Raw genomic sequence first — 27,183 nt, forward strand, 5'->3', positions numbered from 1 at the left:
GCTCTCAGATTTCCAGAGAAATAGAAATCCTTCCACGTGATCTGCATACACAGTTTATGTTGGCAAGGCTATCTGAGTGTGGAATTGGGCCTATTTCTCTCTATAAGTATGATCTCGAACAGTGCTTTGACTGCTGTACTGAAATGTGCTGTAGGAACGGACCCCATCGGAATGTCTCTGAATTTGGTGGAAGTTCAGGTCTAGATCTGGGTCCTGTCTTTGTCCTGAGCTCTGTGGGGGAAGGTCAGTTCTGATGCTTGGGCCTGACTCTGAAATGCAGTGGCATTTCCCGTGCTTCAAGGACTATGGCTATCATTAAGGCTCATCAGCAGGTTGATTATTTGATCACTTTCATGAGCACAGCTGCAGTTCTTTCCAGCTGCTCTTAGGAGGATGCCATGAGAGTGCCTTCTTGACAGAAGCCAAAATAGGCCGATCTGATTGATGTACAACAAAATAAACAAACAAAACACCTCAGCATAAAATCTGTAATTAAGATAACTAGAGAAATATAACAGCTGCTCAAATAAATGGAAAGGAAGGATAAAATGGCCTGAATTACAATTAGAATTTTTTTTTTATAATAAAAGGGGAATAAATCAAAGATATTGTCCCTATCGACAGATGCGGTGCAATTCAAATGAAGGAGTTTAACAATCATAAGGTAGTTCAAAGGGAAAATTGTATGCAGGATTTGAGTCTCTTCCCATGATGATGGTAATTTCACTGTCTGGCTATTGTGCTGGCCTACTTCATGCTTTTCATTCTTATCACAGAAATATGAGTGGAGAAGGAGCAGAGATGAGGGAGGAATTATTGATCAGTGTCTCCCTTGTGATAACTTCAAAATTGGATCTTTTGTGTGCCAACAAAGCAGGCACATAATAGAAACATGTGGGCTGCTTTATTCTGACAGGCTAAAGCTTTACTTTCAGCAGCTGGGGACTGTGTTTGGTCTCACAAGCTAAGTATGGCTAGCCTGGTCATAGCTCAGGTGCTGTGGGAAATGGTATTGTGGATTGAGTGGCTAGTATTTTTTCAGACAATAAGGGGTCTAGTGCCAGTGCATTGGGTCCTGTTTCTGGGAATGCTGGTCTCCTACATGAGAGATTCAAGTGAAATTCTAATCTCCTGTGGCCATTGGAGATCCCACGGCACTTCGGTGTTAGCCGCAGTGTCCTGGCCAAATTGCAGTTTGGCATAATTGAATTCTGCCTCTTTTAAAATTCCTCCTGAAGTTTCAGTTGGAAACCATGTTCCAGCCATGTTCAGTTGGAAACCAACTTCTGAAACAGTTTTGGTACTTATGCTTTTAGCGTTGGCTGGAACCAGGAAGTGCAGAGGAGAATGAGAGTGAAAACACTTTCTGATGATCAGAAAGTTTGAGTTCTGGTTCTCATTGTAACCAGATACGTTCAGGCTATTCATTCATCCCTCCTGTTGAACTGGGGTCAGCTGAGTGAAAGAGGGAGAACGGGGGTTATAGCTCAAGTACCTGTAGAGGAGAAACACCTGCTCAAGTGTCACAAGGTCATACAGTAGAGAGAGCTTGGGTAGTTAAGAGGTCTAATAGAGAAAAGGGAAAGCTGGCAAAAGCAATATTTTCAGACTAAGAACAGGAGTACTTGTGGCACCTTAGAGACTAACAAATTTATTAGAGCATAAGCTGTCGTGGACTACAGCCCACTTCTTCGGCACTCCGAAGAAGTGGGCTGTAGTCCACGACAGCTTATGCTCTAATAAATTTGTTAGTCTCTAAGGTGCCACAAGTAATCCTGTTCTTTTTGCGGATACAGACTAACACGGCTGCTACTCTGAAACCTGTCATTTTCAGACTAGTAAATATTATCAGAGTGGTGGATTGCAGCAGATCTATGTTCCTGTGTGAGGAGGACAAGAGCATCAGTTGCACCAACAGGGCATATCAATACTCTTGCTTTAGCTCTCTCATTCCAGACTGGACCAGGTGTGAAGATGAGTAAAGCGAGGAGCACTTCAAAACTGGAATAATGGCATGGTGAAATTTACTGTCCAAGCTCTCTGTGGCAGGGTCCATCTTCTTTGTTACATGTCTCTACGGTGCCTAGCACAATAGCACCCTGATCCTTGACTCTGAGGAGCTACTGCAATACAAATAATTAAGAGACAAGCTCTTCTGGAAGATGCATGTACATTGCACTCATTAACATCCCTGGGAGTCGTATATCTGCATCAGAGGGCAGACTCTGGCCATAAGTTGTGAAGAAAACAAGTATCAGAGGGGTAGCCGTGTTAGTCTGAATCTGTAAAAAGCAACAGAGGGTCCTGTGGCACCTTTGAGACTAACAGACGTATAGGGAGCATAAGCTTTCGTGGGTAAGAACCTCACTTCTTCAGATGCAAGTAATGGAAATCTCCAGAGGCAGGTATAAATCAGTGTGGAGATAACGAGGTTAGTTCAATCAGGGAGGATGAGGCCCTCTGCTAGCAGTTGAGGTGTGAACACCAAGGGAGGAGAAACTGCTTCTGTAGTTGGCTAGCCATTCACAGTCTTTGTTTAATCCTGATCTGATGGTGTCAAATTTGCAAATGAACTGGAGCTCAGCAGTTTCTCTTTGGAGTCTGGTCCTGAAGTTTTTTTTTGCTGTAAGATGGCTACCTTTACATCTGCTATTGTGTGGCCAGGGAGGTTGAAGTGTTCTCCTACAGGTTTTTGTATATTGCCATTCCTGATATCTGACTTGTGTCCATTTATCCTCTTGCGTAGTGATAACAAGAAAACAAGCATCATTACAGTGTTGAGCTCTGGACCTGTAACCTGCTCTCTGTCCAAGGGGGGGAGGCTGGCGGTATCAATGACATCAGTGTTAGTTCGCTTATTGGCTGAGCTGGCTCCTCTCTCGCTGTTGGTGCTCAGCTATTGCAAAGCAGGAAAGCAGCTCCACTGCAGACACACTCAGATGTGAAAATAGCTCATCGGGATTTGGGCGCAGTTTTTTGTTTGGCTGTTGCTTATATGGCAAAATAGACGATAATTGAAAAAAATAGCCTTGCAGATGGCTGCTGGGCTGTGCGCTCGGAGATTCTGGAAAGAGATGCAAAAGCAAGACCATTTGGTATCAAAGAGCAGGCAGATGATGCCGGCTTTGTGCCAGGCAAGTTTGTACAGGCTTCAGTAAATCTGCAACTGCAGAAACAAGCGAGATCCAAAGGCTTGGAATATGTGCATAAAAGCAGTGTAAGTTCTTTCATGTAGAAAAATTCATTTTTCTAATAACTGCTAGATGCACTAAATTGAAGCCATATTTTGGCATGTCTATCAACTCTGCCTGTGTTTGTATGGCCATTTGCTGACAGTGCACGTGTGAATATAGGCAGTGAGTAAGGGACATGCCACAAATTGGGAATTTGTACTTATCTGAGTTGCATCCACCTGAACCAGGCTAAATCTCATGAGAACAAGCTGAATCTTTGCTGAAATCTCTATGAAACTCTCCCACTCTATCTCCGCAACTAATACTTGGTGTTCGTATTCTAGCTTTTAATATATTAAATGATTACAATGTGTATTAAAGCTAGTTGAAAAACTTGTTAAAAATTGTTCTATGGATTGCAAAGTTTCCAAGCAGCACTAATAAATACACATGGGTTGTAGTCTTCTCTCATTCATACTGACTATAATTCAACTCCACGGAAACCAAAATCCCTCCTAGCTAAATAGGAGCACCTTTGCTGAAATTGCAGCCAGTGACATCAGTGGTGAACTTGGCCCACTGCCTAGATTTACTGCAGCAGAACTGAGAGCAGCACACTCTGGGCCACATGCTTCCAGTCACTTCAAACTTGTTCCTCTGCTATCAAGATTCTTGTCCTTTCAAACTGTTCTGGTATTCTAGTGGATTGAGTGGGTATGGCCTCGTCCACAGTTGAATAGTTGAATGAAATGAACGTTTTTTTCCAAATAATTTTAGTTTGAGGTTATTTTCTGACTTCTTTGGTTGTTATGACTGGAAGCTAATTTCAGAAAGTGGAAGGAGAAGGAGCTGCTTGCACTAAAAGGAACAAAGTTTGTTTCATCCCGGCAAATAGTTTCTAAAAATTAAACACAATGGTAAATTAAGCACAATGGTTTAGAAACAATGGTTTCTAAAAGTTAAGTACAATGGTCCAGTCACTGGGGTTTATTTCGGGGTCCAGTCACTGCGATTGATCTCCTGTAAAAAGATACAATATTTATATATTTGTAATAAATCTGGGACTACACAGGATTGCCTCTTGGTCACTATGCTGTGCAGCATGGATGCCCAGAATCTTATGGGTAAAGGAGTAGAACTCCCATCTTCATCTGCTCCTAATAGGGTGACCAGACAGCAAGTGTGAAAAATCGGGACAGTGGGTGGGGGGTAATAGGAGCCTATATAAGAAAAAGACCCAAAAATCGGGACTGTCCCTATAAAATCGGGTCATCTGGTCACCCTAGCTCCTAAAGCACAGCCCCCTACCACTAGAGTTAAAGAAGAATCTCCATTAGCTGTTAGCAGCATAGGGTTTATGACAGCCAGCTGAGCAGTCATGACTTCATCCCATAGAGACAGTTAAAAAGGAGCCCTCCCGGGGGGGAGGAGGGGAGGGAGAAGACCTAGCTATTAAGTACAGTGCCACGCATAACAATATTAAAAGAAGATTGAGAGCTAGTTAGACCTTGAATTGGTCTTCAATCATGCAGTGCAAAAGCTATTATTGTAAATTCTGGTACTCTGGTTAAAGTCAAGTAACACTGTATAATATAGTATTAGTCCTGGTCAAAAATTTTCCCTTGAAACTGAAACTGTTTTTGACACAGAATTTGGGTTTTCAGTTAACCCAGAATTTGGGTTTTTGCAAAGTACCAGCTTTCTGTCTCAAACTTTCATAGATTCATAGATTCTAGGACTGGAAGGGACCTCGAGAGGTCATCGAGTCCAGTCCCCTGCCCACATGGCAGGACCAAATACTGTCTAGACCATCCCTGATAGACATTTATCTAACCTACTCTTAAATATCTCCAGAGACGGAGATTCCACAACCTCCCTAGGCAATTTATTCCAGTGTTTAACCACCCTGACAGTTAGGAACTTTTTCCTAATGTCCAACCTAGACTTCTCTTGCTGCAGTTTAAGCCCATTGCTTCTTGTTCTATCCTTAGAGGCTAAGGTGAACAAGTTTTCTCCCTCATCCTTATGACACCCTTTTAGATACCTGAAAACTGCTATCATGTCCCCTCTCAGTCTTCTCTTTTCCAAACTAAACAAACCCAATTCTTTCAGCCTTCCTTCATAGGTCATGTTCTCAAGACCTTTAATCATTCTTGTTGCTCTTCTCTGGACCCTCTCCAGTTTCTCCACATCTTTCTTGAAATGCGGTGCCCAGAACTGGACTCAATACTCCAGCTGAGGCCTAACCAGAGCAGAGTAGAGCGGAAGAATGACTTCTCGTGTCTTGCTCACAACACACCTGTTAATACATCCCAGAATCATGTTTGCTTTTTTTGCAACAGCATCACACTGTTGACTCATATTTAGCTTGTGGTCCACTATAACCCCTAGGTCCCTTTCTGTTGTACTCCTTCCTAGACAGTCTCTTCCCATTCTGTATGTGTGAAACTGATTTTTTCTTCCTAAGTGGAGCACTTTGCATTTGTCTTTGTTAAACTTCATCCTGTTTAACTCAGACCGTTTCTCCAATTTGTCCAGATCATTTTGAATTATGACCCTGTCTTCCAAAGCAGTTGCAATCCCTCCCAGTTTGGTATCATCCGCAAACTTAATAAGTGTACTTTCTATGCCAATATCTAAGTCGTTAATGAAGATACTGAACAGAGCCAGTCCCAAAACAGACCCCTGCGGAACCCCACTCGTTATGCCTTTCCATCAGGATTGGGAACCATTAATAACAACTCTCTGAGTACGGTTATCCAGCCAGTTATGCACCCACCTTATAGTAGCCCCATCTAAATTGTATTTGCCTAGTTTATCGATAAGAATATCATGCAAGACCGTATCAAATGCCTTACTAAAGTCTAGGTATACCACATCCACAGCTTCTCCCTTATCCACAAGACTCGTTATCCTATCAAAGAAAGCTATCAGATTGGTTTGACACGATTTGTTCTTTACAAATCCATGCTGGCTATTCCCTATCACCTTACCACCTTCCAAGTGTTTGCAGATGATTTCCTTAATTACTTGCTCCATTATCTTCCCTGGCACAGAAGTTAAACTAACTGGTCTGTAGTTTCCTGGGTTGTTTTTATTTCCCTTTTTATAGATGGGCACTATATTTGCCCTTTTCCAGTCTTCTGGAATCTCTCCTGTCTACCATGATTTTCCAAAGATAATAGCTAGAGGCTCAGATACCTCCTCTATTAGCTCCTTGAGTATTCTAGGACTTTGATTTGATTGATTGACTTTGGAAAAACCAAAACATTTTAGCTGACAACTGAAATATTTAGAATTTGGATATGCTGCTGCAATGCCTTATGGGAGTGGTAGTTTAGCTGCCTCAGGTCCCCATTCTCCTGTATGGACTGGTTTCCCAAAAATGAGGAATATAGCTTCATCGGTATGTAGTCCAACCAGGAACCCTGGTCTATAGAGGAGAATTGGAGCATAAGGCAGTGTGGCATCTTTTCTAAATTTAACTTTTCAGGTTTTGGCCCAAATATTTACATCTTTGAGTTTTTGTGAAAGATTGAAGATTTTCCATGGAGGGGAACCCCAATTTCTGACCAGCGCTGTTTAGTATCCAATATAATGCAACATAGTGGGCTTAATTCTCCACTGCTTTACGTCTTTACGTCAGCTGCACAGGGTGGGTATAACATGGTCCCAATTGAGATTTGGTAGCATTTTTATACTCTCTTTGCACAAACATAAAGGCTGATACAAGGAGCAAAGCATGTAGAATAGGGCCCAGTGGGTCAGAGCCATCAAATGAAAAAGCTTCTGCAGATTTAAGTACTTGCTGCCATTTCAAGGACTTATTGCCCAGCTGAAAATTTATGATGACAGAAATGAGGTGAGCTAGTTCTGGAGTGCACTGCTTGAGAACTGACAAGTACTTGTACCCTATTTGCCATTCACCTGAATTATGCTTTTTCTCAGGAGAGCAATGCTAAAGAAGGCAGGCCTTCTCCCAGTTAGCTGCCTATTTGGACAGAGCTGTGAAACGTATTTCATGTTACCCATCTTAATATAGCACCATAAGGTCCTGACCTTGTAGACAGTGATTTGTTTTAGATTTTTCAAAACCATGAATATCCGCCTATCTTTGGAGCTGCTGTTTTACTCGCTGAATTAAGCAGCTGTCCCACAATTAGAAGAGAAAGTATCTCTGGAATTGGGATGCTGGGATTAATGATATTGCAGGCCACATTCAGATGAGCTTTGATCTAAACTGTATTACTGGGAACAAAAAAAAATCTCAGTAGTGATGTGAATGTTGTACAAGCAAACTTTAAGAGAGTGTGTCTTTTCTGCCTGGCTAAATAAGTCTCCAGTGATCCATGTGGGAAGTAAATGCCATTTTCAGCTGCCTATGGGAGATTTGCTTTATTTTTTCCCTAGTGGCTTTTCTTTCCTTCTTGGTTTACTGTAAAGTGAGGGGGTCTACACAGCAGCTGGAAGACCTAGCTTAGCTTTGCCGTCTTTATTTTTATATTAAATTAGTAATCATAGCAGTCAAGCAGAACTATATAATCTGATGGCTTTGTTTCAGAAAGATAGTCTCCCCTTCGGGGAAGAAATGCTTTTGGTCCTTTTTACATTAGCCAGAGGGCAAAAGGTGCTGAAATCCATTCTTCAGTTAAAAAAGATGGATGCAGCAGGGAATCCAAAACTGAGAGAGAAGAAATGGAAAATATTGGTTGCAAATGCTCCCGGTTAGTGCTATCTATCAGCATTTTGGGATCTAAAGGCATGTCTATTCGGGGGGAACGGAGGGAGAAAGGCCCAGAATATCTAGTGCAGAGTCAGTATTGCTAAATAGCTATTCTTCACTAACTTCTCACATGGACACTCTTATTTCACAGTCAGAGTGCTTTTATGTGATTTACCTAACCCTCTAAAGCAGTGGTTCTTAACTTTTACTGCAGCCTGCACCCTTTTGGGTCTCAAAATATGTTCTCGCACCCCTTATCAAAAATTGTCGAAGTAGGTCAGTTCTTTAAACCCAGATATATTTTTGGTTTGTATATCACAGTAATCATTAAAAAATGTATAATGTTAATAAATTCATAGGTTTGATGAAACAAAATAGTTGTACTTACGTGCCTGTGCTTAATTTGTGTTTTCAATGATTTACCTTCTAAAAAAATCTGGCATGTCTCGCACCCCCAGAAAGGGCATCTTGCACCCCAGGTTAAGAACCATTGCCCTAAAAACACCCTTAGTATGACATAAGAGTGTCCACACGGGGAATTAGTTAGAAAGAGCTATTGTGCTTTAAATTCACACCCTAGCTATTTTGCATTAGTTTCCCATGGAGACAAGCCCAAAAGTTTCCTTGCTCATTCATAAACATTTGAAGGGTCCAGAAGGTGCTTGCTGCTCAACTATGGTTCTACAAAGCGCAGCCAACTTTCCACTAAATATACATAAAGTGGGGAAATAACCCACAGGTGCTAGAGCAGGGGTCAGCTCGCCAGGGTAAGCACCCTGGCAGGCTGGGCCAGTTTTATTTACCTGCTGACGCGGCAGGTTCGGCCGATCGCGGCCCCCACTGGCCGTGGTTCGCCATCCTGGGCCAATGGGGGCGGTGAGAAGCGGCGCGGGCGATGTGCTGGCCACGGCTTCTTGCCGCCCCCATTGGCCCGGGACGGCGAACCGCGGCCAGTGGGGGCCGCGATCGGCCGAACCTCCCGCGTCAGCAGGTAAATAAAACTGGCCCGGCCCGCCAGGGTGTTTACCCTGGCGAGCTGCGTGCCGAACGTTGCCGACCCCTGTGCTAGAGGAAACTGGCTGTGGCTAAGAAAATTCACCAGGAGTGTGATCCTGCAAACTTTACTCACATGAACATTTCCATTGGCTGGCGAGAAGCAATATGGCCTAGTGGATGCAAGATTAGAATTCAGAAGACGTGGGTTCTGCTCCCAGTTTGGCCACTGGCATGCTCCGTGACCTGTGGACAGTCATTTTAATGTCTCTTTGCTTCCGTTTCCCCATCTGTAAAATGGGGAGAAGGATACTGACCTCCTTTTTCAAGTGCTTTGAGATCTACTGATGAAAAGTGCTATATAAGATCTGGGTATTGTTTGTGTTATCTTCATATATGTAACAGTCTGTGTCTGGCCTTTTAATCCAGGGCACCTAATAACTCATGATTGGACCCCTTACGAAGAAAATAAATAAATTCTTTAAATCAGGTATATTCAGGTGACCAAAACTATAGATTCATTGAAAATAGATCAGTGATCCCAGAGGGGTTCTGATGTTTAGTCATCTTTATGCAAGGATCTAACTAACTGTGTGAAGATTGTGCCACGTAGGAGGGCACTCCATTGGAGAAAGTGCTATCCACCCTCTGCTAGTAGAGCAAAATATAATTGAAGAACAACATGAAAAATGAGCACTCTATTTCAATGTGGCATTTTCAGAAAAAATGCCTCCTACTCTGGAGTGTGGGTGAGTGAATATCTTCCAACTAAAGCTCCCCATTCCACATTTCTGATTCAGTATTACCTAATGAGTGTAAATTACTTTGGGCCAGAATAACAACTTGGGATGGGTAAGAGGGTTTCACTTTAGTGAGCAAAGGGCTCTTCCAGATCCTTTTTGTTAGAGTTCTGCTTTTGTAACATTCAAGACTGACCTTTCCCATCCTGATAAATAATTGGTAAGCAAAAAATAGTTCACTAATACAAGATGGTTGAAGGACAACTTTATGAAGTGTTACACCAGGGTGTCAGGTGGAAGATATAAAATTATTAAGCCCACAGATCACTTGACTTTGTGCTCTATGCAAGTCAAAAGTCACCAACAAAGTCACCAGAGGTGCCTGACTTATGAGCCTTTCCCAGTCTCTTAAGCATCTATGGGTTTTTGAAAAGGCAAAAGAAATTTTATAATTAAAAATGTCCTGTTCCTTTTTGTGCGTGATGCATCGTACCCAAGAGTCAGTAGCTCCTCTTGATGAAACCTCAAGCTACCCTATCTCGACTCATCCTCCGAACACCTTGATTGCATCTTGCAAGCTTATAATCAGGCATTCTCTATTTTGTCTTCAGGAGATTGGGCCCATCGGGTGATGGGAAGAGTGATTGTAGTTATCACCGTCGCTCTCCCGCTTGGAGGGAGGCCACTCGTTCCGGTTGCCTTCGGGCTTGTCTGGCCAAGGCACGAAGCTGCAGAACAGGCTAGGGCCCTTGTCTCCACCCGAGGTGGAGCAAGGCCCTCCAGGTCCTCTAGTTCCCAGCCCCACAATATGCTGGGCACCAGACAGTCACGGCCAGGCTTTAGCCTGGGCTTGGGGGAGGCTCAAGCTGCCAGCAATTAAAGACCGGCTATAGGAGGCTGGCTTCGACCGGGGTGGGGCTCTGGCTGCCGGCAAGACAATCACAGTCTATGGAGCTGGTTCGGGCCTGGGCTTGAGGAGGCTCAGGCTGCCAGCAAACAAACAGTCTATAAGGGAGCTGGTAAGGGAGGCTCCTTCTTCAGAGCAGGCGCTTCCCTGCACAGTGTAGGGAGTCAGCCACCCCAGGGTTGGGTGGCAGGGGGACGCGGGCCCACCCTACTCCACCGTGTCCGAGCCCAGGGCCCTGGCAAGGGCAGGATTGGCTGGCCCTGTGTTGGCGGGGATCCGGCCGCAACACGCCAACTGAACCACACCTGGCTTCGCAGCCGGCTGCTCCGTGGCTGCCCCCGGGCCACTTCCTGCCTCCCTGGGGTTTGGTACCTCTCGCTTCCAGGGCTCCTCAGGATACACTGTGGCTGGTAATCCGGGCCACTCCTCGTCGGGGTATCCCACTTCTGCGACTATCAGACAGCTGGGGGTAGGTTCTCCTCCTAGGCACGGCAGTATGGCTGGAGCTTCTTTCTCCTCCGGGGATTCCGCCACAATGGGGCTGCAGGCCTTCCTCTTATACTTCCGGCACCACTCTGGCACTTCCAGCGAGGGGGGCAGGGCAGGCTAGGCTCTGCCCACGAAGGGGTGTGTAGGGGACCATCTCTCTCCCACTCGGAGGGAGGCCATTCGGCCTCACTACAGTGATAGTCCCAAATTCCGAGTCCATCTTTCTAGATTCTTGGCATATGATATATATTGTGCATTAAAGATTATGCCAATAAGCAGTTCAGGGCCTTATAGGTCATTGAACAATGTAATACCAACATTGCTAGTAACTTGGGTTAAACCCTTTTTAGAAAGCATACAAGGGCGTAAATCACATTTTGCTGTCTGGCTACCTGTGGTCCTTGAAGATGCTGAGCCCCTCCTAGGCAGTTCTAGACTTCTCACTGAAGTCTAGTTGGTGGGGCTGAACATGCCAGAGTATGCAGGAAGGTGTCATAGCTTTGCCCACCATCTGCTCTAGCCATTAGTACCGGGGGTTGTGAGGCACCTCACTACTTCCCTCCTTTAGTGTGAATGCATCTTTTCCATCCCTGCTTTGGATCAGCTGCTGAAACCAACAGTGTCTGGCATCAGGAGCACTCCCTTCCAGGCCTCCGCAAGCCTTGCTCTCTCTGGACAGGTAGCAATAGACATAGACTAACCCCCGGTTCCTCGGCACATTCCCCACAGCGTCCAGACCCTATCCACTAGACGCTCACAGAATGAGCAGGCCTGCTATTCCCAAAGGAACAGTACACACCAGCTTGTAAAATGCAGCTCAGGACCGCCATCTTGTTTACCACTGCAGGACTTAGATACATTCATAGCGAAAATAAGAATTAATTTACTATCAAAGATTCAAGTAGCAGTGAGTAAGAATATTGGAAACAAATGGTTACATATAAAACAAAATCATAACATGCTTCCTAGAGACTAAACTAACAGGTTAACCTCCTGTCTAAAGAAGATTATCTCACCCAAGTCCTTGGCAGCATTTTCAATAGCAGGGTCTCAGCCAGCCATTTTCATGAATGCAACTGCACTGTCCTAGATGCAGGATACCAGGAGGTCTCCATTTCCTTCTAGAAATACCCCCCAATGTTCATTGTCTTTACTCACAGACAGGATAACTCCCCCCCACCCACCTCCCACCCCGGACTTGTTTTTTCCTGTGTGATGCTTTCCTGTTGACTTTACATCTCTTTGTTAATGTATGACTTTGTATGTAAATGGGCATCCATTGCATTATCTGCTTAATTTACAACCCAGGAGAGATACATCTTTCTTACCTCCTGTCTGGGGGAACTGGTCTAAGGTATGTCGCCTGGTGATCTGCTTTTACCTTACATGCTTAAGAACGTAACTTTCTGGTACACATACATCACTCGCATAGTACATGTTATATACATTTTACAATGATATTGATGACCAGTGTGACACTGTGCTTTTATCTGAGACCTCACATGACATTCTTTGGAGAACCAGAATGTACGTACCAGAACTGTAACTCCATTGCATGCCCTCATTAGTTGGCATTATGAGGTTCTTCAGTCACAGAGATGGCCCCTCTTGGGAGGAGGGAGGGGAGGAATAAAGTTGCATGCCTGGTCAGCAGCCTGTTGCAATATTTTTTTATCAATAGAGAAGGCCTAAGGGGAACCAGGGTTGGGGGGAGAGGGGCACACGGTCCGGATCTGTGGGAAAGGACTATTGGAGATTCCCTCCATAGAGTCTTCTCTCATGAGCATCGTTTTGAGAGGGATTGATCTTGGCCGGTAATGATATAATGATAACTGGCCCTATAGTGGGTTGGCTGCTTAAGCCAGAAGAATGAAAATACCCTGTTTTTGGAACTCCTGCTCCATCTCCTGGTAGCCATGCCTGAAATTGTCATTGCAAACAATGGCACAGGCCTCACTTCTTTGTGTGCTTCCCTTCATGTTCACTGCTACTGATTCCATCTTGTTCCACTTCTATTATATAGACGATTGTCGCTTTGGAGTACAGCTAGCCTCCTCCGTGTACATGGATGATTTAGAATGAACGTTTCAGAATGATTACACCCACTCATCTCCAGAGCAATCATTACAATGAATAAACCTAGAGATAGCAGCTGGCATTTCACTTCACTCCCATTTACTACAACCATGTAAAGAGTAAAATTAACGGTGATGAGTCTAGAGCTTATGTTTGCTAAAAAGGAGTTAATGAGGTGTCTGGATGGCCCAAGAAATGGGTCTTTCATTTCTAAAGTGCTAGTTCAAATGTTGCCAAGGTTCAGGGCAAGAGACAGTGGCCTAGGTCCTGCTGCATCTGAGGTTTGGTTGGTGCAATGTTGCTTGGAAAGTCCCTCCTGAAGTAGAGCTACTGCTGGCTGCCTATGGCCTGGCCATACACCTTAGGCCAAGCACTAGAAAGAGTGTAGTATAGGAGCCACTGTGGTGGTCTTAAGCCGTGGGACTCCTCCACTGGCCAGTTGAACTGGGTTTGAGGATGCTTTGTGACGCTGAAGCAGTGCAAAGCAGCCATCAGGACCAAGGCTCTGGCCCTAAAAGTTCTTGGGTCACAGCATAGCTATTAGATGTTGTGTGAATTGAATTCTTGGTCTCAATCCAGTTCCTAGTGAGCCAGTGACCTCATCACATAATAACCACTGAAGCTGGTGTTAATTGCCGCCATTGTTGGCAATCTGAACAGAGAGCCAGGTTTGATGGACATGGAAAATGAACTATCTTCTCGACCCCGCAGTTGGCCTTTCCAGATCTTCAGAACTAAGGCATATTGGCATGGTGAACATGTGAATCTTGTCGTGCTGATGCCAGGGCTTTCCCTGCTCTGTGGATAAATGGAAGCCTTCATTGCCCAAGGCTGCCAGCCAACATCTTTCATTGCCACTGAATTCCATTTAAAATAATTAGGGGGCAGGGTAGCCACATCCTTCCGAATGAACCATCTCCCTTTCTCTTACTGCACAGGACGGTGCAGCTTGGCTGCCGGAGTTCACGGGCTAAACTAAATCTGATTGATTATGAACACTCTGCAGATTCCCTCCCTGGATTGGCTAAGGCAGACAGTACAGGCTTTGCTAGGGTGTGTGTATCTCCACTGCCGAATATTAAAAATAGACTTGAGCGCAGAGAGGAATGGGAAGCTTGAAAGTCTATTTTTCTCATTCCATTTTTACTTCTATTATGTGTTATTCTGCTAGAGAAGATAGAATGAGTTGTTATTTTGAACTTGGTGGGTGATTTGAATGAAAAATCATGTTTCCTTTCTATATATCACTCTTCATGTCTCTAATTCAGAGCAGAGCTTTTTCATTATATTTTCAACCAGAAAGAAAAGAAGTATTTCTGTAGGGTTGCTTTGCAGTTCTAAGTGCAGACTATCCTGCTTAAGGAAGACTCATGTTTCCTGGTGAGAAAGTGTTGTGGTTCATTAGCAACTAAGGTCAATGCGCTGAAAATCAGTCTTACTCCTTTTTATTAATCTCCCACACTGCTGATCTTTAATGAGCTTAATTAATTTGAACATAATTCTTCCCCATACATTTTAAAGCCACTCAGCACACACACTCGTAGGACCTGCCATTGGTGCACACCCTGGTTGTACGTGCACCTGTAGACGCTACTGTTATGTGTAATGCTTGCGAGAAACCTTTGAGTATCTAGAGAGAAAGGCCATTGCAAACAGATGCCCTCCTGGGCAAGTCCATCCAGTGGTGCACAAACACCTCATCTAGTACAGTAATGTGTCACTGCATCGTGTGTGAAACTCAGGGCCGGCTCCAGGCACCAGCATTCCAAGCAGGTGCTTGGGGCAGCAAGCTGCAAGGGGTGGCAGTCCGTGTGTTTTTGCCACCCCAAGCAGCGCGCCGAATTGCCGTCGCAGACGGCGGGGGCAGTCCATGCGCGGTTAGGGCAGCACGCTGGTTTCCACGGCGGCGGCAATTCGGTGACAGCTTCTATGTTCAGCTGCCCGCGATCGCAATTCGGTGGCTTCTGTCTTCTGGCTGAAGACAGGAGCTGCCGCCGAATTGCCGCCGCGGAAACGCACGTGCCGCCCTAACGGCGCACGGACTGCCCCCGCCATCTGCGGCGGAAATTCGGCACGCTGCTTGGGGCGGCAAAAATAGTAGAGCGGCCCTGGTGAGACTGAGAGTGAGCGAGAGACAGATGTTATATTACCCAGGTGGCAGGCCACCTCCAGTGAGAAAGTTTGAGTTTCAGTGCTGCACTCTTGGGAGTCCAGCAGCAGAGCGCAGGGCTTGTGTTCACTGCATTGTTAACTCAAGCTATTGCCCTAACTCAACACCTGTCCGCACACCTGTCCGCACACAAAAATATCTAGCTTGAATTAGGTGGTGCTTTAAGCATGAGCAAGCTGGCCTGTTGTTGGAGGGTGGGGGAGGGGGATTGAAGCTTGACGGCTGCTGACATGACTCGACCTAGTCCTGAAGTGAGGATGCAGCAGCTTGAGTTACAATAGCTCATCCATGGCGAAAGGAATCACTCTGCTTGTTGCACAGTCTGGTTGTGCTTACGCTGCTCCCACATCAGCTAACGAGGCTACTTGGAGGGGAGTAACCGGGGTGAAAGTGAGCCGCTATGGGCCGGTACGGTGTACTGGTAAGAACCCGCACCGGCCCGTATGCAGCCCACATTAATGCACTGCCGTGGCAGCGCTTTAATGTCCCTGCCCCTTTTGTCTCCCCCGTCGGCAGCCCTGCTGGTAGGGTCCGTACCAGCAGGACCGCTGACATGGGAGGCAAAAGGGGCAGGGATGTTAAAGCACTGCCACGGTAAAGGACCCTGGAATGCTTTAACGTCCCTGCCCCTTTTGCCCTCCCCCTCAGCTGATGGGTGGGGCGGCAAAGGGAGCAGCTGCCCCAGGGCCGGCGATTTAAAAGGGCCTGGGGCTCTGGACGCCGCTGCCATATCCGGAGCCCCGGGCACTTTAAATCTCCACTGGAGCCCCGAGCGGCGTGGGCCAGGTGGCCTGGAAGGGCTGGCGGGGGGATGCTGACCTCCAGCCCCGCCCCTTCTGCCCAAAGCCTCGCCCCTTCTGGGGGCCGGAGCTGGCCCCAGTCCCATACTGGTAAGTGTCTGGAGTTACTTTAACCCCTGGGAGTAACTCAGTCATACTAGCATGAGCTAGCTGTTGCAATGAAGAGAAGCCCTCAGTGCACTAAACTCTTCCTACCTTATGACCCTTACTTACTACAATGTAAACCCTGCCCTCAGCTACCTACATTCTTGTTGGTGGAATTTGGTCCTTCTTTTTTCAGTTTCCTACTGTGGAACCAATTGTTCTGGAAAACAATTTGAAAAGACAAGAAAAACAAATTTGCCATAGTAGGAGATTCAGCCCCATCTCCGCACTGCAATTTAGCACATGAGAATTGGTTGACTTTTTTTTTTTTTTTTTTTTTTTTTTTTTGAAAAATTTTTGCACCTCCCCCCAAGAACAAACTCTTCTACATTTATCTTATGGGGAAAAAAAATTGCAGTTTTTTGAGCAGGTGTACTCAGCCCACAAGACACATCCCATGACTTGAGGGTAACCTTGGGAAACTTGTGACAACAGTCTGGCTTAGATGTTCCTCTCCAGTTCAACAAAGCACTTAATTTAAGCAGATGCTTAATTTGTGAGCACAAGATTATTCTCTGGGTATACTTGCCTACTTAAAGCTAAGCATCTGCTTAAGTGGTTTGCTGAACCTGGGCCTTACTTTCTACCGGGTTTCCTGTTCAGACCTATATCAGGTTCTTGTATGACTTCTGGGTTTCTCCTCAGTCACTGCTCGTAATTCTTTAAATGGATGGGACCAGATCCCATTGCAAGGAGGGTAAAGCCCTTCCCTGGCCATTTTCACTGATATTGCCCTGATATTGCTAGGTTAAAGGGGGGTTTCCTGGGGCATGCATTGGAGATGCTGTTTGTTCAAGTAATGTTTCCCTTCCTTTTTTTGTCAATTTTTGACTCCTGTTAAGCAAATTTATATAGAGATCCATGTATTTTAGGTTTGCTTGCTGCCTAATGATTGAGTCTTTTTTTGTACAGCCTCTAGTACAAATGGGGCCCTAGTCCTGATTGAAAGTGGGGGGACTCTCTCTATCATTACAGTAGAAAAAATAAACAACATTAGTTCTTCATTCAGTTTTCAGTCATTTGCTGCAAATGGAGAAACAAGTGTCACTATTAACTTCTCTCTTCGTCAAACACCTTAGCACCTCATAGTTCCCCAACACGATCAGGAGTAGGTAGGCACAGCCCTTTAACAGGTTAAAGTACGTTATTTTAACTATTGGTTTTTCACACTTGATGTGAAGGGAACGGTGTTCATTGGTTCAGGCATTGGACTGCTTTATGTTCTAGTTCAACAGATAATCCCTCAAAGGAAAAAAAAAATAGAAGAACTGACTGTTGAGAGGAATCATCACAGGTTACAATCTGAGTTCTTTGAGTAAAACCATTTATATTTTCTTGCATGCAATTACGGAACTGAAAGATGAGCTCAGTCAGTTTCTGGTCTCTACAACAGTGAGGGGTTCTTCTTTAACAAAAGCAGCATTATTTATAGCAGTGAATGAAATTCTCTTCAGACTCCAGCATGCTACTAAATTATGGTGTGTGTGTGTGTGTGTTTTTCTTTCTCCTAAGCCCATTGAAATCTCTGGTTCCATAGGCAGCTCCCTGATTGGCATTGCTATTCTGCTTGAGAAAACACTCATTCTTTCTGTAGTGTCTGAAACGGAATGATTATTGCAGCATACTTGAGTTACTGCTGTATTACAGTGCAGCAGCCCTTCTAGTAGAGCTAGAGTTAAGGATCAAGGTTTGTCAACATCTCTATTCTAATGCCTGTTCTCAGACATCTAAATTATCATCAAAATGTGATGTAAATTAACTCAGGTATGTTTTGTATGTGTGTATGTCTCTGATTATAGTTGCAGCAACATCAATGGCACCTGGTACCGGTTAGTTGTGATGAGTGCTATATTTGATGTAGGTATTTGTGTGCTATGTCCAAATGATGCCCTCATATACCTGGGTAAGGTAGTGTTTGGCCCTGTATTTTTAAAATTTTGTGCACAGATTCCCTGCATTTTCCATCAATTTTTAGAAAGCTGGTCCCAAACATGTTACTTAATCTTTGAAGCAGATGATCGGGAAATCTCAGCATTGTTTGTTTTAGATCTTAAATATGTTTTATTCCTTTCTTTCCAAGACTGCTCTGGACTTGTAATGGTTTATAGAGAAGTTTTCCCTGAATCCTCCATTGCTCTGTTGCTGTGTGTGCAGTTGCTAGACCCTTGCCCTTCTGTCACATCAGCATATCACCTCTTGCAGGTTTCATGGCATCTGGTGGCTGACATATTCTGAGATATTTCTAAAATGTCACATGAATCATTTTGTCTGCTTCCTTATTGTTTTGCATGTGCCATTTTGTTAGACATGTTGGCATTTAAACTCTCTCAATTTATACAATTAAGCCATAAAGAAAACAATCAAATGTAGCGGCGAAGAGCAAAGTGGGTTGCATATCTCTTTAGCTTTCATATTTTTCCTGCTATTCTAATTTACATGCTATTGAATGCTAACCTGACCTTTCTTTTCTCTATTTATGATTCTAGATCAGAAAAGAGGAAAAGGGATTCTGATTTTTTTTTAATACATACTGTATAATAAAAGGTTTATAAAATACAGACAAATCATAAAAGATCCTGTCCTATGTGTAAGACAAAAATTCCACTGTTAGTGAAGTAACTTTTGTTTTGGAACAAACAGTATTGTTCTAAGTGGCACTCTGATAGCCAGGATTGCATTCTGCACACAGCAATGCATTGAAACCATTATTATTCCTGGGGGAATTCTGCATCACTGCGCATTCACAGAATTCGTGTCCCCCCCCCCCCCAGATTTCTTTGCTTCCCTGCAGAAAAATGACTTCTAACGGGGAAGCAAAGGGAAGCCGCAAGAGTGGTTTTGTGCCTGTCCCTGGCAGCACAGGTTGGTTTCGGTGCCTGGAGCAGCTGGTAGAAACATAAATCACTGCTGGGGCTGGGGGGATGGGCAGTCATGCATGTGAGAGAGAGTGATACTCAGTCCCTCTTGCTCGCTATTGCGTCACGCTCGGCATGGAGGGGCAGGGCTTTGGGGTGTTTCTGAGGAGTGGGGCAGGCTCTGTCCTCTCAGGCAGAACAGAATGTACACTCCTGGGGGGATTCTGCACCACTGAGGAATGCAGAATTTTTCAGAAATTAATATGCATGCAGAATTTCCTTTCCCCCACAGAAATGGGCTGCAGTGCTGCTGGCTGCCATTAGGAGCCACTGGACCCAGCAGAGCCCAGCTTGCACATAGGAGACATTGCTGGCGGGAGCTAGAGGGTTCCTGGCAGCTGTAGTTCCCAGCATACCCTGAGGGAAGGAGAGGGTGGCGTGCAGTGCGAGCCTGGGACTGAGCATCAGGCTATTTCTCCCTTTGGATCTCTGGGCTCTGGGAGGGAGGGAGCGGGTATCTGGGCTGGCATGGCCCCATGGCTGGGCTCTGGGTGTGGAGGGGGTTCAGGTGTATTGGGGGGGGGCATGGCTGGGCTCTGGTGGGGGAGGGGTTATGGGTGTCTGGCCCCCTGGCTTGGCTCAGTGGGGGAGGGGCAGAGAAACAGGAACTGGGTTGTCATAGAGGTATTTTTAACCCCCTACTCCTGGGGGAATTTTTGTGTGTCAGTATTGTTAAAGACATACTTGCTGACAGGTATTTTGAAATAAATTACCAAAATAATTGAAATTGGTGTGATTATGGAGTGTTATTCTGACACATGACTTTTGCAGAGTTTTAAAATGTGTGCAGAATTTTTAAGTTTTTGGTGCAGAATGCCCCCAGGAGTAAACCATTGCAGACATTTGGTCCAGGAGACCGCAGAACTTGTGCACAGGGCCAGCTCCAGGGTTTTGGCCGCCCCAAGCAGCCCCCCCCCCAAAAGAAAAAGCTGCGATCGCGATCTGCAGCGGCAATTCAGCGGAAGGTCCTTCGCTCGGAGCGGGAGTGAGGGACCATCCGTTGAATTGCTGCCGAATAGCTGGACCTGCCGCCCCTCTCTGGAGTGGCCGCCTCAAGCACCTGCTTGCCAAGCTGGTGCCTGGAGCCAGCCCTGCTTGTGCAAGGCTATTGTTTTGGAAAATTTAACAGGGCTTGTAAGTAGAGCTTTGATATAAATCAAAGTATTAGTGGCAGTGTTGTTCTAGAGGGTGTGTACTGGGGAGTGCCATTAATTGGGATTCCAGTAATTGGAGCATCATAGTCTAATGAAAGTAACTATGTAAAATAAGATAGCGGCTAATGCAACTGTCCACTTGCATATTCAATTATCTGCAGTGCATGTTCAAACTAGGCCCTTTGAGTCAGTTGCTTGCAGTGTTTTCCAGTAACAGCTCTATTTATCTTAGGTGTTTCTGTATCATCTATCACCACACTCTTTTAATGCTAATGTTGTTAGTCAGTTTTAATGGAGATGACATTTCTAAATTCACTTTTTGTATCCTTTTGAGATGCTTGTTTCTCAAATACAAATATTAAGAGTTAACCTGAACATAAATACTGTACTAACAGGGATTCTGGGCTTTTCTTTTGGAATGGTTTAATGTTCAGTTGGGTTTGCTCTTATCATGTTGCTTTTCTAAATAATTTTATGAGGCACATTGGACATAGTTGGCAACTCAAGCTTTTATTTATGTTTCCCAAAGAATCCACAAACCTTTTCTGATTTATTGGTGGAAGTAAACTTGATGAGTGGATTTCCTGCTCTTTGTTTCTAACCAAGTATCTCCCATGCTACTTCATTGAGCACAGACTCCCAGAAGTGTCATAGTACGCTGCAGAATATGTAACTGCAAGGGTGTGCCAGGGTATTGTAATTCACCAGGAGTCGCCTTTTGGGATGAAAATACCAGTTAAATATCATTAGAAGAAATTGTCAACATTCAATACCTGACTTTATTTGGAAAATAGACTCTTTAAGCATCTGCTGGTTCTCTATGCAGCTCTTCAAATTTATCCATGATTTCTTTTGGATTTTAGCAGTCAAATTTATTGACGTATCCTCAATAAACTCTGTTGCCACAAAGAAAATGTCTGGTAAAATTTAGAAGAGCTGCTTCTTGTTTCCAATTCTGTCTCTCTTCATCCCCTTCTCCCACCCTCATCTCTGAATTTCAAGACTTTACATCTAGTCCAGTGTTATATGGTTTAAAAAAATCCCTTCATATTGAAGAAACCACAAATCTTTTAGTCTGCCATAGCTGCTAGTTAAATGACAGCTGACTGTTGCTGATGTAAGGAAATATTGCTGTTTAATTGTTCTCTGTCCTTCCAAACCCAGCTTCACATCAGTTCTTGCCAGAGGGCATCATAACTACAAAATGATGTTGAGGGATTTTATACCAAAAATGAATCCCCTTAAGGGGAAAATACCTTTTGAATTTTAGATGTGATATGCTAGATCTTGAAGTGTGAGAATCACTGCTGTATGGCTTCATTCTTCTAACTGACTCATTTTTATATTCCCTTAGTAAGTGTTAAAATTTTGTCTTTGAAGAGGTACTTCTGCTTTATTGCTCTGTGTGCTCAGCTTTCTTCTACCAATACTCCTGTTCCCAATGGGATGTGGCTAGAGATGGGTCACAACTGGAACTATTTATCCAAACTTTGGGGCTTTGGATAAAAGGGGACCCATAGTCTGAGCCACCAATGGTTTTCCAAATGCAGTAGACTATTGATGAAGGTTTGCAAAACCAAAATCCTTCCTTTTGGTTTTCCTCACTGCTCGTATTGGTCTCTAGAAAGTTTTGCTCTCTTTGAGCTGTGGTGTGTATTTTGCTATCTGTTTGGCTCATGGTATTTACCGAAATTTTGCTGTCTATTCCCTTTCCCAGTTCGCATATCCATTGTCTTTCTAGGAGAGTTTGTCTAGTTGTGAGAAAAAGCCCTGACAATAACTTTTCTTCATTCTTCATCTCCCTCCGTCCTCCCCCAAGTGTTCTCCAAGATTTAGGTAAGTTATTTAATATGTTGATTTCGTCCATACCCCAATTCGATGTGCATAAGATATGGTACCTCCCTTATTAGGCACTTTGAACCTTGCCTTTCATCTTTATCTAGTGAACTGAAGTGAGATCTAAGCTCTTCAAGTGAGCCTGGAGTCATTTGAAGGCAAAATCCCTGGTAAACATTGCTGTTGTGGTAGGGAGGATTCATTTCTAACTTGGGAAAGATACTACTGAAGTGAGTTGAAGGCACAAACAATAGTTTGCTTCAGGACCATGGCTGTAGGGTGCAGGCTTGTGCTCTTGTATCTGGAGGAAGCCACTTGCCTGACCTGCTTATCGTTTTGTTGATCCTTTAGTTGGTTCAATTAACATAGTTATCAGACAGTAGCTTTTAATTCTGCCATTCATCTATTCATGAGTGAACTTGAATTTGTTTTAGCCTTCATATTTAAACCTTTATTTGCTGGAATATATTAATAAATAATAAAAATTACTACAATGTGTAACTGAACAAAGCTTCTGCATACCTCAGTCCCAGTCTCTCACCACAGACTTGGTGCCCAGCTAAGTTTTCTCCCCTTTCTCATTAGTTAACTAAGACTACTGGAGATGTATTAATTAGAAGTGAAGAAGAGTCAGGTCAGGTCAATGCCATTCTTGCAGGGCCGGCTCCAGGCACCAGCTTGGCAAGCTGGTGCTTGGGGCGGCCACTCCGGACGGGGGCGGCAGGTCCAGCTATTCGGTGGCAATTCGGCGGACGGTCCCTCACTCCCGCTAGGAGTGAAGGACCTTCTGCCAAATTGCCGCCGCAGATCGCGATCACGTCTTTTTTTTTTTTTTTTTTTGTGGCTGCTTGGGGTGGCCAAAACCCTGGAGCCGGCCCTGCATTCTTGGACCTACCTAGACAGCCCAGATGATTGTTGTTGAATAAGTCGTTGGCCTCTGCCTTCTCAGTCAACACTGAACCAATACTGCTATGTGTTGCTGTGCCACATGCTCTTGGATGAGATTTAGAACTGAGGTCCAGATCGCTTCAGGACATTAAAGGTCTTATGGTACTCTTCAGAAAAGCTATAGAATTAATCTGACATCCTGACCAAATACCCCAGGCAATTTCAATGCATAAAATATTCTTCTGACCCCCTTCTATAATCTCTGGCATAATGTTGCTGTGTGTTGTTAAGCATTTGCCAAGTTTCACCCCAGAGGTGGCTTCATTTCAGATCTGGATTAAGTGATCCCATGCTGTGTATGAGGCCTTGTCCATACTCGGAAGGGTTGTCAATACAGATATACTGGTATAGCTATACAGTATAGATATTACCTCACCCCACCCCTGCCAGTGGAGACGACATTTATACTTGCAAGAGTTCTTTTGTTGGTATAGCTTAAACCAGTTTCCCCAAAGGGAGTAAGTTATATGAGCAAAAGGAATTTTTTGCTGGTAAACTGCGCCTACCCTAGGGCTTTTGCTGGCATAACTATGTGTTAAGAGTGTGATTTTTTTTTTTCCACACTCCTAACTGACATAGTTATGCTGGCAAAACTTTCTAGTTTAGACCAGGCCTTAGTTTGTAAAAGCACTTCAGGATCTCTTGGGATGAAAATCATCATGATGATCATCTGCTATTCAACCCATTGACTTCACCTGGGTTTGTACAGGTGTAAATAAGGGCAAAATTTCACCATAAGCCTCAATAAGACTTAAGCTAGCCAGAATGATGTGTGTTGTTTGGGTTCAGATTTTCTAGGAACATATTAGTGTTTGCTCAGAGGGCCTGATTTTTAAATGGATTATGAATGCAATTATATAAACAAAATGTATGCTCAGTTGCATGTCCATTTGGCAAGGACTATTAATACATGCACATATAAGGTATGTGTGTATGGAAATTAGCCATTTGCACACACCCCCAGGAACTGCACACATAAATTAGGCACATAATGATATGCCTATTTTGCACATGCTCTTGTATTCCTTATGGGTTCTGAAATCAGGCCCAGAATGTCTGGTAAACAGCTTATTGCAGAACTCCTACTGTTGAACAGTCATAGGACATTGGTTACAGACATTTATTTAGATTTATAACACAGAAGCAAGTTCCTGTCTATGGCTGTATGTGCTGATGACATAATTAAAATCAATGTGATTTTAAAAAAACTTCACTGTTGTCAAATTTCCGAACAAGTGGAAGCAGAAATGACTTAACTAACACCGAGAGTAAGAGCACAGTTTGAAAAGAAATAACTATAGATTTCAGAGGCTAAAAGGATTACTGAGAATGAAAAATATAATCAAAGAGGCCAAGTAAATAGAGTATTTTGGAAAGATAAAGGAAAAATTCATATAGTTACAGAACCTCTGCTGGGAGGTTTTATCTTTGATTAAATAAATGTAATTAGAGGATCCAGTTAATGGCAGTGGAGAATGCATCGTGTTGTACATCTTGAAGTTTACTCAACATACAGCAGGATCAAAACACAGCTGTGAGAGCCTGAGAAAAAATAGGTCTATATTTTTGTGAAGTTTACTCTCTAAATATCTTGATGTGAATGTGTATCTCCACTGAGGCCAGAGGCCAGAGAAGATGACTGTTTTTAATTATTATTATCTGATAGTGCTCCAGTTATTTCAGGGCTTTATTGGCAGTCTTTGGCTTAGTGGATAGAGCCCAGTATGGGGACCCAGGTGACTCAGCTTCTATTCTGAACTCCGCCACTGGTCTGCCAGGTGACTTTGGGCAAGCCACTTCCCCTCTTTGTGCTTCAATTTCCCCACCTGGAACCTGGGGATAATGATACTGACCTCCTTTGTAAAGTGCTTTGAGAGCTACTGATGAAAAGTGCTGTATGAGAGCAAGGTGGTGGCATTTGTATTGGGCTGGGCACGGCACGAATACATTAATAAAAGACACTGCCATCAAGAGCTTACAGTGCAGCAAGTAGGTGTGACAGGCAATTGGGAAGGGGAGGAGGTTAATGGCCATAAGCCTAGCTATGTTCACAGGTAAGTGGCTTTGAGTCAATTACATATTTTTCTGATTAATTTTTTAAATTAATGTTCATAAAGAAGCAGATAATAAAAATACAAAAGGTAAATGACTCACCGCTTGTATATCTATCCAAATACTGCACATTTCATAGGATAGCCAAGAAAATTATGCCCTTACCCAACTTTACAACTTGTCAACCTGCAAGCAGAGGCAATACAAAATTAGACAATATTACACAGACATAATATGTTTGGGTGGGGTAACAAGAATAATAAAAAGACACACACAAATAGGCAATAAAGGGAAGGAAGGGATTGGGGGAGAGAAGAGGGAGGGGAAAAAAGCAGAGAGGTCAGGTGGAATGGAAGTCTGGCATTACTGGGCTATCGGAGCATTCTTTATCCAAATATATCAGTAAACGTGGTCCACATTTCTTCAAATTCATATAATTGCTCTGCTTGTCAATAGGCTATTTTTTCTTTCACTGCTAACTCAGACAGGTCCAAATACCACAGCTCTCTTCTGGGCATAAGCCTACTCCTCCATTTTTGTAAAGTTGTATGCTCAGGGCTGGTCCACACTAACCCCCCACTTCGAACTAAGATACGCAACTTCAGCTACGTTATTCACGTAGCTGAAGTTGAACTATCTTAGTTCGAACTTACCGCGGGTCCACACTCGGCAGGCAGGCTCCCCCGTCGACTCCGCATACTCCTCTCGCGGAGCAGGAATACCTGCGTCGACGGCGAGCACTTCCGGGATCGATCCCAGAAGATCGATTGCTTACCGCCGGACCCGGAGGTAAGTATAGACGTGGTCTCAGTAATAATTGCTGCCCTCTTCCTTCAGTAGCAGGGAGGGTGTCAGAGATACAAGTTAAGGGAATACAGTCGAGTTGAAGCAGTATAAGTTATGGTAAGGATGCATGCTGTTATCTATGGCTGTACGTTGCAGTGTTTGCAAGGATCCCAGACCAACCTTTACATAGGAAAGTATTTTAAAGTGCAATAGCCTCACATTCAGTATTTGCCTCCTTCAGGGGATTCTCATGCTAATGACTGGTTGCGGCTGTTATGCTTGTGATTACCGTAAGAGGTGTGGCATAATGGTGTCTTGCTTCTGTGACAACCAAATTAATAATAATGATAATTAATAATAAAAAAAGCAGTCACATAAATAAGAGCCTCTCTTCGGCTAGAAAGCAGAGCTGTCAGAATAAAAAGTTGAACATCCTAATCTTCATTGAGACCTTTCTTTCACTCCATTCTTACAAAGAACAGTTCTTCCCACCTGGAAGCTGGATGTACCATAGGAAAGCTTTGACTTTTGAGAATCTCTTGCTGCTTTCTCATCTGAGTGATTGCCCCCTTCTTCTTTTTTTTTTTTAATCTGAGTGGTTTGGGTTGGCTTATAAATAAATGGGACTCTCCTCCTGCTCCATCCCCCTGTGCAGTAGGAAACAAAGGGGAAGTGCATTTTTGGGTAAGAAGTGTGTCCATGCCTGCTCTCTATTGGATGGAGTTAGAATGACTCATCTATGGCTCATAGGCCGTATACTGAGGACTGTTTCTTCTTTTAGTTGAAATATTAGGGCCCGGTGGTCTAGGGGAAGGAGGATTGGAGTACACTCCCTACTGTTGCCACAAAGTTCAGAGTAGCCATAATTTGCAGCGTAATGACAGTCATAGATGGCTGTGGCAATGTTACACTTGTGTTAGGCTGGATATGAATATCTTTTTTTTTTTAAGGAGCATGCACCTTAAGACAAGCTGGCTCTTAAACCTTCTCTGCCGATATGATTTCCTGCTGGTTGAAGATGTTCTATTTATGGGCCTTTCTTATGGTTGTTATGACAACCAGATGCCAGTTACTGGAACCTTTTATGGGCCTGTGTAATGAACAGCGGGTTTAAGTGCTGCACCTGCTGACTCTTAGCGTCTCTGATAGCTTCAAGAGCTCAAAAATCCATGAGAATGGCAGAGCCAGACACTTAACATGGTGGTTCAATGCAGCATCGAACCTTTGGGTAAGGCTCCATCTGAACACTTGGCATTTACTATATTGAAGCGGGATTC

This window comes from Chrysemys picta, chromosome 13, assembly GCF_011386835.1.
Source record: "Chrysemys picta bellii isolate R12L10 chromosome 13, ASM1138683v2, whole genome shotgun sequence".
Taxonomy (NCBI): Eukaryota; Metazoa; Chordata; order Testudines; family Emydidae; genus Chrysemys; species Chrysemys picta.